The sequence below is a fragment of the Tamandua tetradactyla genome, chromosome 21 (genome assembly GCF_023851605.1).
Source record: "Tamandua tetradactyla isolate mTamTet1 chromosome 21, mTamTet1.pri, whole genome shotgun sequence".
Taxonomy (NCBI): Eukaryota; Metazoa; Chordata; class Mammalia; order Pilosa; family Myrmecophagidae; genus Tamandua; species Tamandua tetradactyla.
The window spans coordinates 16,994,214-17,010,591 of record NC_135347.1 but is presented as its reverse complement, the minus strand read 5'-3'; the positions used below and the strand labels follow the sequence as shown (position 1 = coordinate 17,010,591).

At 37.6% G+C, this 16,378-nt stretch overlaps 1 protein-coding gene and 1 long non-coding RNA gene across 25 annotated transcripts in view; one reads left to right on the top strand and one right to left on the bottom strand.

The window, feature by feature from the left end:
• Positions 1 to 16,378, top strand: part of APC (APC regulator of Wnt signaling pathway) — a 220,943-nt gene that overhangs the window by 162,242 nt on the left and 42,323 nt on the right. Inside the window, exon 1 of one of the 24 annotated variants that reach the window (XM_077138968.1) lies at positions 5,581 to 8,942. The exons of the other annotated variants lie outside the window; for them this stretch is intronic. The gene's annotated coding sequence lies outside the window, so the exon portion shown is untranslated. Of the gene's footprint in view, positions 1 to 5,580; positions 8,943 to 16,378 lie in introns of those variants that run through there. 24 annotated transcript variants of the gene reach the window in all.
• The window catches only part of LOC143665501 (uncharacterized), a 79,207-nt gene continuing 63,527 nt past the window's right edge, over positions 699 to 16,378 (bottom strand). The window contains exons 4-6 of the long non-coding RNA XR_013167020.1: positions 16,280 to 16,369; positions 6,601 to 6,699; positions 699 to 2,942 (exon numbers count right to left, since the gene is read on the bottom strand). This is a non-coding gene — a long non-coding RNA (uncharacterized LOC143665501). The remainder of the gene's footprint in view (positions 2,943 to 6,600; positions 6,700 to 16,279; positions 16,370 to 16,378) is intronic.

The following is a 16,378-nucleotide window of genomic DNA, read 5'->3' as shown; positions in this document are numbered from 1 at the left end:
AACGTTTATGACAGGCAAAAAGTTAAAATTCAAGATACATAAAGAGTATTTGCAAATCAACTACTTAAAACAATTTAAAAATGGGCAAAGGACATAAGCAGTATATAAAAAGAAGTAAAAATGACGTGCAAACATGAAAAGATGATGAACTTTACTAATAATGATATATAAATGTAAATTATAGCAAAAACGAGATCTCCTATTATGGAGTTGATGAAGATCAGGTAACAGTAAGGTGCAAGGAAACAGGTATTCTCATGTACTGCTTTTAGTTCTGTAAACTGGAACAACCTTTCTGGGGAGTAGTTTTGCAATATATATCTAAATATATTACATACCTACCCTATGCTCATCATTACCACTTCTAAGATTTTATGTTAATGTAATCAGTCAAGAGTACACAGACATGTTTGAAGAGATTCACCATAATATTGTTTATAATAGCAAAAAATTAGAACTACCCTAAATATACATTAAAGGTGATTGGTTAAATTCTGGATTTTCTGTAATGCATAATCTGGATCAGCCTGTGTAGATAGCTCATTTGAACAATGCAGACAAGACCTTCTAGTTCTGTATACTTGTTGTAGTACCGGGTCACCTCTCATATTGTGGTGGCTGATGATTGGGAGGTGTCAGTGGAGTCCCTTTAGGGTCCAAAAGGGAGGGGAAAAAAAAAAAAAAAAATATATATATATATATATATATATATATATATATATGGAACTATTGAACTTTTCCATCTGGGAAACCCCAGGTACCTTCTCAACCACTGAGGACTCCCAGGGAAATAGGCCAGGCCCTTGATTTTGAGATTTGCCCTTATGAAACTTGTGGCTGTTGGGGAAAAACTAAGATAGCCCATCACAAAGCCTGGGAATTGTTTCAGGAAGCCTCTTTGTTGCCTCTTTGTGGCCTCTCTCTCTCTAGGCCTAACTCTGCAAGAAAGGTCATTGCCATCCCCCTCTGCATGGGACATGACATTCAGTGATGAAAGTCTCCCTGGCTGGTTGGGGCATGGCTCCCAGAGATGAGTCTGGTCCTGTCACCGTGGGATCGACAACACCTTCCAGACGAAGGGGAGAAAAGGACGTGTAATAAAATAAGGCATTAGTGGCCAGGAGAGATCAAGTGGAGTTGAGAGACTATTGTGGAGGAAACTTTTATGCAAGCTTTAATTAGATAGTGCTTGCTAATTGCCATGGATTGCTAACCCCCAATCAGCATCACTCCTTTGACTCTTGAGAACACCTAGGGCTCAAACTGTGACTCTATAAGGTTTCATCCATTAAATTTGCTTTCCTATAATTCCTGGAGGGTTCCTAGGTCAGATAAATCCTGAAACCAAGAGGGACCAGCCTCTCCAAGATTATCACATTATTACATCCCCCTTCTCAACATAAAAGAGTCAGAATAGATTCCTATAGACTGGGAGAAGGATCAAAGGAGGAAGAGGAGGTTTAACAGAGAGAATAGGATTTGTCAAATGAGTATGACTGCTGAATCATTATATTGATATTCCTTCTAGCTTCAAGTACTTAGAAACAGCTAGAAAAGATGGTAGAATAGTAGCCAGTGACAAACTCTGGGATCTGTACTATAACTTCTTGTTGAAGGGTGCTTTGAAAGTTATTGCTTTTTTCTTTCTTTGCTTTGTATATATGTTATATTTTACAATAAAAAACGTTTAAGAAAAAGGGATTGGTTAAATTACCAGTTAGTCAGCTATCGATAAGTGGTTAAGTGTTCAGATTCTGGAGTAAATAGTCCTGGGGCTAAGTTCTACTCCCCCACTAACTAGCTAAGAGAATAACCTCGGACAAGTGACAGACTGAGCTTTGATGTCTTCTTATTAGTAAAATGAGAATAATATTAAAACCTACCTCATAAAATAGTTTTGAGAATTAAAAGCAGTATGCACTTAACACAGCTCCTGGCATACAGTACATACTCAGTAAAAGGTAACAGCTGTTCTTGTTGTTAATAACTTCATTACTTAAAAATTTCAGATATTTATTATGGGCCAGATACGATGTTGGACTCTGGAGAGGGAGAACTGAAGAGGACAGACAGTCCCTGGCCTTCTAAAACCTACATGGTACATCCATGCAAATATTAAAAATGATAAACTGCATCTCTGTTTTTGTAGAAATCTGTTGTTTTAGCCTTTGGCCTTGCCTTCTTCAGTATGTTCTCCACATTATAATTAGAGTGAGTCTTCCAAATCATAAATATGATTCTATTACTCTCTTTCTTAAACCTTTCAGTGCCTATACAATGCCCAGAGAATAGAATCTAGATTCTTTGTATTGCCTACCCTTGGAACAAACACCACTTGGCCCTATTTCTCACCACTCCTTCAACTTTAGCTTTGTTCATTTCATTTCCCTGAGTATGTACAGGCTTTCCACATGATCTTCCTTTTGCTTAGAAATCTCTTCCACTTCAGTTCCTTTGTATGTGTCCCACTTTTCCTTACTCTGAGTTTAAATGTCACTTCCTCCAAGATGTTTTCCATGTCCCCACCTCCCTGGAATCAGTTAAGTGTTCTTAAGTACTCTGTTCTTTTGCTCTCACAGCACTTAGCACAATTTATTATGGATTGAATTGTCTCCCTTTGTAAAGTACTTTAAACCAGACTACATTGTTCTTGCTCATCTTGTACCCCAAATAACTAGTATAATATCTGGTACAGAGTGTTTAGTAAATGCTTGTCAAATATTTATAAATATTATTAAATTAAATAATTATAATATTTTTTAGTTAAAGTATAGGAACAAGTATGATATGATCTCTCATACATATATATATACATATGCGTACATAGAGAGAGAAATGTCTGGAAGAATGTACTTCAAAATGTTACTGATAGGACGACGGTGGCTGAGTGGCAGAATTCTCGAAGCCTGCAATGCCGGAGACGCGGGTTCATTTCCCAGTGTCTGCCCATGCAAAACAAACAAACAAACAGTTACTGATAGTTATCTGTAAATGTTGGGATTTATGTAGTTTTTACTCCTTTGTTTATATTTTACGTATTGTTTGAATTTTTGTCACAAGCATGTGTTATTTTTATAATTTATAACAATTATTAAACCATATTCATTTTGGGAAAAATAGGAAAAAGTACTACCTTAATTTACATTGCTTGATCATTTAGGTTTTCTCACTCCAGAGTTCTGTTGTAATGCGTCATGTTATTTGTTTCAGTGTAAAGATAGCAAAGAAGATGCATTAGAAATAGTAAATCAGGGCCTGGTATTCATTCATTCTTTAATGATGAATTCTGGTAGAGCTAAGGATTTGTGGTAAACATAACAAACATAGTAGGTAAAAACCAGCTTTGTTTACTTGTTTGTCTGGCAGTAAGAGTCATACGTTTGTCTACCAAGTCACTACTACTGCTAATTCTATTTACAAGGTTACTTTCAATTACTGTTTACAATGATACTACAGCTGCTGCCAGGTCCTAATGTAGAGGTAGTATTTATATCTGTGAGACTGTGATTTGGTTCCGTCAAGGTTCCTTTAAACTATTTCAGTAGAACCAGTACACAAGACTATTTCTTGGGGTTTGTTGCTTTGACTTTGTTTTGTTTTATCATTTGCTCCAGGAAACAAAAAACATCGACTAAGTGAAAATGAAAATCAACTGCCTTGATTTTCTCAAGATCACAGCAACATGCTCCAATAAAGCTTCTGTCTTGGTGCACTTACTGCTACCACTACATGGAAATTCATTATACTCCCTCTCTGACCTGGTTTCCTGCAGCAGAATCCTAACAGGTCTGCCCACATCTAGTCTGCTTCCATCACTCTCAGTCAGAATGATCTTTGCAGAGAGTAAATCATCCTCTGTAGAAAACCCTTTATTGACTCCCTTGGTTCCTAGAATAAGATAACCCTTTGTTATGGCCTATATTATTGGACTGCTTCCTCATTGCCAGCTTTACGTCAACCTTGTTGTTACCACTTGGGCCACACTGGCCTTCTTTCAGTAGCTCATATCCATTAGGCTCCCTCCTTCTGCAGCCTGTATACATTGTAGTGCCTATTCCAAGTAGTGCTATTTTCTTCTTACTTTACACAGTATCAGTTCATTTGTGTCTCAGCTTAAGCATCAGTTTCTCAGAGAGACGTGAATAGATCAAATTCCACTGTTAAAGGCTATCATAGTATATTCCTCTCCTTTGACAACTACCACATTTGCGGCTTTACATTTATTTGTGTAGTTTTTTATTAATATCAGTTTCCCCCACTAGACTGTAAGTTCAAAAGGACACTGATTCTGTCTAGTTTTGTTCATTTTTTTGCCCCCCACCCCAGTCCTTGATACATAGTAGATAACAATAAATATTTGTTGGTGGAAGGAAGAAGACTGACTTCCTTGCTAGAAATAGGGTTTCATGAAATGTGATTTATCTCCTCTGACAGTTAAACAGGAAAAGTAAGCTAGAAGTAAATTATTATATATACCATTATCCTTCCTTGCTTAGTACACAGCTATGTGCATAATTCATTTATTTGAGTCTCACCTTTTCTGTTTGAAGTTTAAAACCAAATGTCTGGTAACAGCCAGTGAGTTGTGATGAAGTTCAACCACTAGGAGAAAAGATGAAATGGCAAAGAACCCATTCTGCTGCTATTAGTCTATTAAAACTTTTACTACAGAAAATTTCAAACATATACAAAGGTGGGCAGAGTAACATAATGGTCCATATGTACTTCATCCACTTACCTTTACTATTTTATTTTTGAAGAAGACCCCAGCATCATCATCATTTCATCCATAATTATTTCACTGTGTATTTCCAAAAGATAAGGATGCTTTTTGAACAGAGTAACTTCAGTGCCATTATCACGCCCCCCCAAAAAACTAACAGTGATTTCTTAATAGAATCAACTATCCAGTCAATATTCAAATGTGCAGTTGTTTCATTAATGTCATAATTTTTCAGTTTATTTGAAATAGGCTTCTAATTAGGTCCATGCATTGGGATTTGTTAGTATGTCTTTTAAGTCTCTTTTAATCTATAGGTTCTCACTTTGTCTCTTTTATTTTCTTGTTATTTATTTGTTGAAGAATCAAAGTTGTTTATATCATGAGGTTGTTCAATTGTCTCGATTTTGCCAATAACATCCCCATGGTATAGTTTAACAGGTTCCTCTTTCTTCTGTATTTCCTGTAAAATTGTTAATTAGGGCTAGAGATTTGATCAGATTTGGATTATTTTTCTGCTGTACTGTTTCATAAATGGCATTATGGTTGTTTCGGTTTCCTAAAGCTGCCAGAATGCAATATACCAGAAATGGATTGGCTTTTACAAAGAAGATTTATTAGGTTACAAGTTTATGCAGTTCTAAGGCCACGAAAATGTCTGAATTAAGGCATCAACACAATGACTCTAAAGAACAGCTGCTGGCATCTGGAACACTTCTGTCAGCTGGGAAGACATGTGGCTGGCACCTGCTGGTCCTTACTCCTGGTTCATTGCTTTCAGCTTCTGATTCTAGTGGCTTTTTCTCTCTTTGTCCTGCAGGTCTTCTCTTAGCATCTTCAAGGCATTTTTCTCTCTAATTGTCTGTGGGTCCTCTCTTAACTTCTCCAGAGCAAACTTTGGATTTCATCTCTTAGCATCTCCAGCGGCATTTTCTGTCGTCAAGCTTTCTCCAAGATGCTTCATCTTAAAGGAGTCTGATAAGCTGATTAAGACTCACATTGCCCCAGAAACATCTTAATTAAAAAGGTCCCCCCGAACAATAGGTCTGCTCCCACATGATAGGATTAACAGGGCTTTTCTGGGTAGATATCAGTTTCAGACCAGCACAGTAATCAGGAGGTATATAATGACTGGTTATCTCTTTTTGTGACATTAAAAAACATTAATACCTAAATGCCTAGTTCCTTTAATACATTAGGGGGTTGCAAATTTATCTGGAATACCTATCTAAAAAGAAACTTGACCTCATTCACTATTTGATTACTCCCTGGTATAGTTTTTAAAATGTAGGGGAGATGCTTACTTTTTTCCCTTTATGCCAGGTTTCAAACCTGGATGTTTGATCCAACGTGGATCCAAACTAGAGCTGGATGCTTCTGCTAACCTTTATGGTAGAACCCTTGTGAGTTACTTTTTTTTTTTTTTGCATGGGCAGGCACCAGGAATTGAACCCGGGTGTCCAGCATGGCAGGAGAGAAATCTGTCACTGAGCCACTGTCGCACTGCCCTGAGTTACTTTTATAAGTGATCAAGCAGCAGGAGAAAGAGGGGTTCTGACCTAGCAGATACCATTGAAAACTGACTGCATCCCAACTCTGCTCAGTGTAACTGTCAAACATAGTCCTTCTTGTTTCCTTCATCAAACAATTGAGTACATGTCATAACAATGGGTATTTAAGGATGAATAAGGGGAAGACAGAAAATTAAAAGGTAATTGATTCTAATATGAAGTGAAAAAGAAATGCATTACTTGGAGGGTTCCCCTCTAACATTCTTCTTATCTCCATTCTCCACTCTCTAGCTCATTTTTTCCTCTACTCTTAACCTTTCTCCCCACCCCTTTTCATCTGAAAGTTTAATCAATAATAAAAAAACTCACTCATCAGTGTTCAGCATCTGTATTATGCCAAAAATTTCTCTTGACTCTAGGATACAGGTGAGCTAGATGCTGGCTCTGTCCTGTCATGAAGGTTACAATCTAGAAGGTAAGACAGACAGGCAGTTTCAATAAAGTGTGTTAAATATTTTGAGAAAAAAAGTACACAGTGCTACAGGAACATATATTAGTAGGACTTAACCTAGTCTTAGAATTGTTTGGTCCTGGGTAAAGGTACAAATTAATTTAATCTGACACCTAAAAAATGATTAGGTAAATTAAGTACAGTAATCCAAGTGCAAGATGATGGCGGTCTGGGTGTTAGGAAAGAATCTGAAGACAGATTTAAGAGTGTCGTTTAGTTAGTACATATCTGAGAATATTTAGGAAGTAGAGGTCATAGATTTACTGATTGGATATAAGGGGCAAAGGGGGAGAAGTCAATGATTCCCACATTTCTGTCAGCTAGAAAAATGGTGATGCAATTTTGTGATAAAATTAGAGGAAGAACAGGTTCGTAAGGAAAAATAATGAGTGTCGTTTTAAAGAAGCTAAGTTTAAGGTTTAGCTTGAGACATGGAAGTAGAAATGTCAGATAACACTTTTAAATACAGAGGTTTGAAATTGAGGGATAACATGAAGAAGATCTTCACATCCCCAGTAATTATAGAGTTAAGATGATGAAAATATAGGGTAAAATCCTCAAGCCAAGGCAAAATATGACTCCAAGAAAGAGGAAGCAGTTAACAATATCGACTGTGGCCAAAAGAAGTTCATTGCTGATCTTGACAAGAACAATTTAATTGACTTTATTCCCTACCATATCATATTGGAGTTTATAAAAGCTTGAATGGAAGGTTACAAACTGTAAGAAAACAATTTTATCTCCTCTCAAAAAGCCTGACTATGAATTTCCCAAAAGAGAGAAAGCTATTAACTGATGCACAGTGTAGGTTTGAGAGAAATTTAGCAATGTTTCTCTTTTTTAAGATAGAAGAGACTGGAACATGCTTGAATACTGACGAGAAAGAGCCAGTAGAGAAAAAGGTTGAAAATCCAGAAAACAAAAAGAACTAGGTAAAAAAAGGATCCCTAACCACAGGTAAAAGGATGGGCTTTAGATAGGTGGAGGGTCCCTCTGAGGTAATAGCTGGAGAAGGTGGATATGGATTCAGGTAACTTTATTGGTCTGGTAGCAAGAAATTGAATGGGGTTTGTCTGATTACTTGTGTTTCTCTGTAAATTAGAAGATAAAATTATTTGTGATAAGAGGAAAAGCCAAAGTTTGGTACAGAATGAGGCATGTCTAAATCAGCCAATGTGACGAAAGAAAGGAGAATTGACAGGGGAAACACAAGGATTAAAAGTGCTATAATCAGCGCCCAGGTATATTGGTAAACTTAAATGTATAGGGGCAGCATCCTCCAGGGTTGTGTAATTTTCTCATTTGTGGCTCAGCAGTTTATGTCAAGGAGTAGTGAAAATAGGAAATTGCAACCATCTATAGTTGCAGTGTTTCCAGGTGGATTGGAATAACTCTAGGTCAAAGCAGTGGAAAACTAGCCAGAGGATTATGAAAATGATGGATCACAAGAAATCTAAGCTGGAGTGTGTAAAGAGACCCATGAGAGGATGTTGAAATAATTTCAAAGAAGCAGTGCCTTGAGGAAAGTTAAAGGAGATTGCTAGAACAGTATGTAATCAAAATTAGAGCAGGATAACTAAATGCATTATTTAAGAGATGATACATTTTGGAGTAATGGAAATAGTAAGGTTTCAGATGGTCATGTACATGAATATTGAATTCACCCAGTATGATGATAGGAGTTGAAGTGGAAAGGAAGTCACTAGCCCATGTGCCAAAGTATTCAGTGAATGAAGGAGAGTGATTAGGAGGTTGATAGGTGATAGCACTGAGGAAGGGGAAAAGATAATTACAGTAGAAAGAGAAATAATATCACAGGAGTGTGCTGGTTTAAAGCTGTTATATACCTTAGAAAATGCTATATTCTTTTAAAACATTCTTGTGGGTGCAAACCTAGTGTGGGTGTGACTTTTTGGTTAGGTTGCTTCAATTGGGATGTGACCCACCCAATTCAAGGTGGGTCTTAATCCTTTACTGGAGCTCTTTATGAGAAGATAAAGGACAGAAACACAGAAAGAGAGCTTAGAGAGAAATGCCCCAGAGATGCTAAGAGTGGACCCATGGACACTCAGAGAGAAAGCTACTGGAATCAGAAGCTGAAAGCAGAGGAATCCAGGAGCAGAGGATTAGCAGATGCCAGCCATGTGCTTTTCCCACGTGCAGAAGAATCCTGGATGACAGCAGCCTTTCTTCAGAGAAGGTATCTTCTTCTTGAAATTTTAATTTGGACATTTTCCTTGCCTTAGAACTGTAAATCTAAAAATTAATAAATCCCCACTGCAAAAGCCAGTCCATTTCTGATATATTGCATTCCAGCAGCTTTAACAAACTGAAACAAGGAAGGTGGAAGAATAATGGTTTTAGAATGGTATTGAAGAGGGAGGAAACAAACTTAAGCCACTTTCTGATTCTCATGTCCATAGATGAGGGAGAAAGTGTTGTAAGGGGAAGTAGTTTCCTATTAAAGCTAGGTTTCAGTTAAGGCTGGGAAATAAAAGGAGCATTGAGTGAAAAGCTGAGAATGTATCAGTATTTATAAAGCTTGGAAACTGATTCCAAAAGGAAGACTGGATAGGAAATAGGGTCTCACACAGTTGGGGGCCAAGAGTCAAGAATAATATAGAGAATACTTCTATATTTGGACAATGTGCAAGACTTTTCAAGGGATATGCAACATGACTGATTCAACAGTTCTTTAGGTTGTGAAACGGTTAATTGCATCAGTTTTTTGTTTGTTTTATTTTTTCAGAATTTAGTCATGACTTGGAAACACTTCTTAAGCAGTTACCATTTCTTGTGGATAAACAGACTCTGGTACCCCCAAAAGAAGCCAGTTGGGGTCTAGTGATAGTAAAAGGGCCCAGGCAAGAGTTTCAAGTCTCATGTTCTAGGCTCACAGAGTGTGTACATATGGAAAGGTCCTCCTGGTATCTTCTCATAATAAATGCATCTAGAGTTCTAGCTAGATGGACTGGGAGAATGGAGAGCATCCAGAAATCAAGGAGATGTCTAAGATACTAAGACTGAAATTTAAAGAAGAGTTGAGTTGTACACTGAAATAATGTCAGGGACATGTTATATCATGGAAATCGGTTTTCCTTTGTTTCATAATTTAACCCACTATTTTTCTTTTGTTTCAAACAGTATGTTCTTTATTGCTGTATAACAAATTATCTCAAAATTTAGCAGCTTAAAAACAACAAACATTGTTTATGTGGGTCAGGAATCCTAGTATGGCTTAGATGAGCAACTCTGTTTTAGAGCCTCTCACAAGGCTGCTTTCAAGATGTTTACTGGGGCTGCAGTTATCTCAAGGCTCAACTCAGGAAGGATTTGCTTCCAGGCTTCCTCTTAATGGCTGTTGGTTCACCAGAGACATTAGTTCCTTGCTTCATGGGCCTCTCCACAAGGCAGTTCACAATATGGTAGCTGGTTTCCCTCAAAGAGAACAAGAGAGGATGCCCAAGATAGAAGCCAAGGTCTGTAACCTACTCTTGGAAGTGATATCCCATCACTTCTGCAGCATCGTATTTGTAGAAATAAGTCATTAAATCCAGCCCGTACTCAAGAGAAGGGAGTTACATACGAACATGGATAGTATAAGAGAAGAATCATTAGGGTTATCTAGATATTTTACCATAAACAGTAAAAGAGGAATCATTCCTCTTCTATAAACCAAGAAAGATCCCTTGCCTGAATACAACACACACACACACACACACACCACCCATGTGTTTTCTGACCTTAGTTTATGCTTCTGCCTCTGTCTGGGCTGTCCTGTGTGACCCCCCTCCTTTTATTTGCTAAACTCCTCCCTCTAGTTTAAGTTTAAAATAAGATGTTATTTCCAGAAAGCACGTTAACAAAACGAAAGGGAAAAATCACATGATCATCTCAATTGATGCTGAAAAAGCAGCTGACAAAATTCAGCATCCTTTTCAACAAAAACACTTCAAAAGATAAGAATCAAAGGTAACTACCTCAATATGATAAAGGGAATATATGGAAAACCGACAGTACGCATCGTATTCAATGAAGAGAGACCAAAAGCTTTCCTTCTAAGATCAGGTACAAGACAAGGATGCCCAACTGTCACCACTATTACTCAACATTGTGCTAGAAGTTCTAGCTAGAGCAGTCAGGCAGGACAAAGAAATAAAAGGCATCCAAATTGTAAAGGAAGAAGTAAAACTCTCATTATTTGCAGATGATATGATACTATACTTGGAAGATCCCGAGAAATTGACAGCACAGTTACTTGAGCTAATAAATAAATTCAGCAAGGTGGTGTGATATAAAATTAATGTGCAGGGCGGGCCGCGGTGGCTCAGCGGGCAAAGTGCTTGCCTGCTATGCCGGAGGACCTCGGTTCGATTCCCGGCCCCAGCCCATGTAACAAAAACGGAGAAACAGAATACAATAAAAACAAGAAAATGTTTAAAAATGTTTCCCTTTCTTCCTTCCTTCCTTCTCTCTGTCTTTCCTTTAAAAAAAAAAAAAAAAAAAAAAAAAATTAATGTGCAAAAATCAGTAACATTTCTATACACAAGCAATGACCTAGCTGAGGAGTTGGTTAAGGAAAAAATTCCATTCAAAATAGCAACTAAAAGAATCAATTTAGCAATGAATTTTAATTAGGGACATAAAGGACTTGTACAGGGAAAACTACACATAACATTACTAAAAGAAATCAAAGGAGATCTAAATAGGTGGAAAGACATTCTGTGCTTATGCATAGGAAGGCTAAATATAGTTAAGATGTCAATTCCCCCCACACTGATCTACCATGCCCTCATACATTAAACTTACAGCACTAGTAGTATCAGTCACTGGATTCATCCTAGCAATGGAACTAAGCAACACAACCCATAACCTACAATACAATTACCCATCTCAACATCACTCCTTCTCTACCATGCTAGGATATTTTCCCAACATCATTCACCGCCTATACTCCCACTCAATCCTCAAAACAAGCCAAAATCTAGCAACCTCCACACTCGACCTGATCTGACTAGAAAAAATTGCCCCAAAAAGCCTCTCCAAAATAAATATCTCAGCATCATTAACAACATCCAACCAAAAAGGACTAATCAAACTATACTTCCTATCATTTATGCTATCCATCATACTAGCCCACACCACATTAGCCTTTAGTACCAGTCAAAATTCCAACAACCTACTTTGAAGATCTGGAAGAACGAAGTGGAAGGATTAACACTCCCTGGCTTTAAAACCTATTATAAAGCCACAGTGGTCAAAACAGCATGGTACTGGCATGAAGACAGAAGCATTGACCAATGCAATCGAATTGAGAGTACAGAAATAGGCCACCAAATCTCTGGGCAACTGATTTTTGACAAGGCCCCCCAATCCTCTGAACTGGGACAAAATAGTCTTTTCAATAATTGGGCATGGAAGAACTGGATAACAATAGCCAAGAGAATGAAAGAGAACCCCTGTCTTACACCCTACACAAAAATTAACTCAAACCTTATATTTAGGTGACTCAAGCACCTAAATATAAGAACAAGCACCATAAAGCTTCTAGAAGAAAATGTAGGGAAACATCTTCAAGACCTAGTAATAGGAGGTAGCTTCCTAAACTTTACACTCAAAGCACAAGCAACAAATGAAAAAATAGATAAATGGGAACTCCTCAAAATCAAATGCTTCTGCAACTCAAAAGACTTTGTCAAAAAGGGTAAAGAGGCAGCCAACTCAATGGGAGAAAATATTTAGAAATCACATATCAGACAAAGGTTTGATTCCCTGTATATACAAAGAAATCATACAACTCAACAACAAAAAAAAGAACAAACAATCCAATTATAAAATGGGCTAAAGATGTGAATAGGCATTTGTCTGAAGAACAAATATAGATGGCTCAAAAGCACATGAAGAGATGCTCATTTTCACTGGCTATAAGGGAAATGCAGATCAAGACTACAATAAGATACCACCTCAACACCTATAAGAATGGCTGGTAGTAAACAAACAGGAAACTATAAATGTTGGAGAGAATGTGGAGAAACTGGGACACTTATGCACTGCTGGTGGGAGTGTATAATGGTGCAGCCACTGTGGAAGACTGTTTAGCAGTTCCTTAGGAAACTAAATATCAAGTTGTCCTATGACCCAGAAATAGCACTACTTGGTAATACCCAGAAGAGCTGAAAGCAATGACAGAAACAGACATTTGCAAATCGATGTTCATAGCAACATTATTCACAATCACCGAAAGATGGAAACAAACCAAATGTGCATCAACAGACGAGTAGATCAACAAAATGTGGTATATACATACGATGGAATATTATGCAGCAGTAAGACAAAATGATGTCCTGAAGCACATGACAAGATGGATTAGCCTTGAGGACATAATGCTAAGTGAAATTACAGATACAAAAGGACAAATACTATATGATTCCACTTTTATGACCAGCATAAAGGTATACTCAGAGACTTATAATATGGAATATAGAGGACTTAGAGATATATAGAAGCTAGAGATGGGTGAACCATTAGCTAATGAGGTTGAACTCCAATGTAAGGGAATAGATAGGAGCAAAGGTGATTTTCTAGTGGGTCTAGAAGTAATATTACCATATTGAAGATGAACAAGATTGAAAGGGGTTGTAGAGACCTGCGTCTCCCACTGACTCACACTAGAAATATGAATGAGTTCTCATAAGAATTACTTCAAAGATATGATTCTTGTATAAAGAGTGTTTAAGTCCAGGGTACAGGGTGAAAACTGCTATTGCATGCTGTGAGCTATGTTCAGAAGAAAACCATCAGGGTGGGCCACGGTGGCTCAGCAGGCAGGAATGCTTGCCTGTGATGCCAGAGGACCTGGGTTTGATTCCCGGTGCCTGCCCATGTGAAAAAAAAGAAAACCATCAGCACTACCACAGCAACGGCAGATGTAAATAATGGGGTGAGGGACAAGAGTTAAGAGAAGGTTTAGATTTCCTGTTTGGTAAGGGTGTGTTTATTGGTTTTCTGTCTTTTGGGAACAATGAAATGATCTAAAATTGAGGATGTTGATGGAATGTGAAATTTGGGCCCTCTCCATGATGCCTGATGAATCCAGGTGGCTGAAGGATGCACTGACAGAGTAGATTGGCGAACGATGGTGTATACTTATGAACAAAGGTTGTGCTGCTACAAAAAGGAACAATGTCGTGAGGCATGCAATGATGTAAGTGAACATGTGGGACACTTGGTGAGACAAAATAAGCCAGAAACAAAAAACAATGGTATAGTTATAAGAAAACAGGGGCCTAGATTGTAAGCTTTTAGAGCAGACATATTAAGCCCAGAGTGGTGATTATTATTTCTAGATTTGAGAGGCTGTTTTGTATATATAACCTGATATTTAGAGATAACAACGAAGCTGAACAGATTGGGGTTAAAGTAATTCAGAACATAGATGTAAGGAAGACAGTGTCTGTATTTTAGAACCACACATACTCTTTGAGATCAGTGGAAGAAAGGTTTGTTTGATCTAGAACTGAAATTTTCTGTAGTGCCTAATCTAATTCAACCTATCTGTATAGCTCATTTGAATAACTGAAACACAGACTCATAGAATAAGAAAGAAGTCCTTTAATCCTGTATAGATTATTGTACTGCCTGGAAACATCCTAGAGTATATTAGGCAGATAATCAAAAAGTATTGGCAAAGTCCCCAGAGGGAGGGGAGAAAGACTATGAAACTATTAATCTTTACCATCAGGGAATCTCCTGATACTGTATCAAACTTTAGGGATACCCAAATCAATAGGCCATGCCCTTGATCATGAGGCTTACTCTTATTAAGGTTATGTAGGTAGTGGAGAAGCTTAGACTACCTACAGACATGCCTAAGAGTTACTTCTGGAGGATATCTGATCTTGCTCAGATTCAGTCTCTTTAAGCCCAACTCTGCAAGTGAAATCATTGCCCTCCCCCCATTTGGGACATGACATCCAGGGGTGAAAGTCTCCTTGGTGACATGGGAAAGGACTCCCAGGAATGAATCAAGACCTGGCACCATGGGATCAAAAACGATATCCTGACCAAAAGGGGAGAGAGAAATGTAATTAATAAAGTATCAGTGACAGAGTTCAAATAGAGTCAAGAGGCTACTCTGGAGGTTGCTTTTATGCAAGCTTCAGGTAGGCCTTGCTACCTATCATAACCTGCCAACCCCCAACCAGAACCATTCCAGCCAATCCTAAAGAACACCTAGAGCAATCTATAAGATTCCACAAGGGTTCTAGGGGCTAGAGTCACCTTCCAGAAATCTACAACCTCCAGATGGGTCCCTGGTCCAGATAAGTCCTGAAACCTAGCCCAACCTCTCCAGAACATCAGATAGTTCCATCTCCCTACCCCATATTAGTGGCAGACTCTTCCAATATCAAAAAGTTAGAATTGCCATAGCCCAAATAACCCAAGGAGAGGTATGGAAAGATCAAAGGGATGGTGGAATTATACATAGAAGATAGGACTTAACAAATGAATATTAATGCTGAATCATTAAATTGATAATCTCTTTTAGTCTCCAGTATCTTAGTGCAGATAGAAGTAAAAACCTAAAATTGTGAAATTGTAACTCATGTCAAAGTCGGAAATATGTTCTACAACTAATTGTGTGGTTGTACTTTGAAATTTATAGCATATATATATACACACATATATATGTATGTATGTGTGTATGTATAATGTTATTGTTCACAAAAAAAGGGGAAAAAAGTCTATTGTAGTGATAAAGTATTTAAGCTCTCTAGCCTTCTATATTTTGGACCAGTTAGAAGGAAAAATAAAAAAGGATCGTATGATAGCCCATGACAAACTCTGGGATCTATCCTGTAACCACTTTTTGAAGAGTGCTTTGGAAAGTATTGCTTTTTTATTTCTTTGCTTTGTATATATGTTATACTATACAATAAAAAAAAGTTAAAAAAAAAAAACTCAGAAGTTTGTAAAATAAATCGTAGAACTTATGGGAATGAAAGGGACTATAGAAGAGATGAAAAAATCAGTGGAGACCTACAACGATAGATTTGAAGAAGCAGAAGAAAGGATTAGGGAACTAGAGGACAGGACATCTGAAATCCAACACACAAAAGAAAATAAAGGGAAAAGAATGGAAAAATATGAACAAGGTCTCAGGAAATTGAATGATAACATGAAGCCCACGAATATATGTGTTTCGGGTGTCCCAGAAGAAGAGAAGAGAAAAGGAGCAGAAAGTCTAATGGAGGAAATAATCACTGAAAATTTCCCATCTCCTATGAAAGACATAAAATTACAGATCCAGGAAGCACAGTATACCTCAAACAGATTAAATCCAAATAGACTATTCCAAGACCTTAGTAATCAGATTGTCAAATGTCAAAGACAAAGAAAATTTTGAACGCTGCAAGAGAAAAGTGATTCATCACATACAAGGGGAGCTCAGTAAGACTATATGTGGAGGCAAGCAGGCAGTGACATGATATATTTAAGATTCTGAAAGAGAAAAACTGCCATCCAAGAATTCTATACCTGCAAAATTCTCCTTTGAAAACGAGAAGAGTGTGGTTGCGCTGGTCTGGAATGTGGAGGCCCACCTGCATCGCGAGGACATCACCATGCCTAAAACAT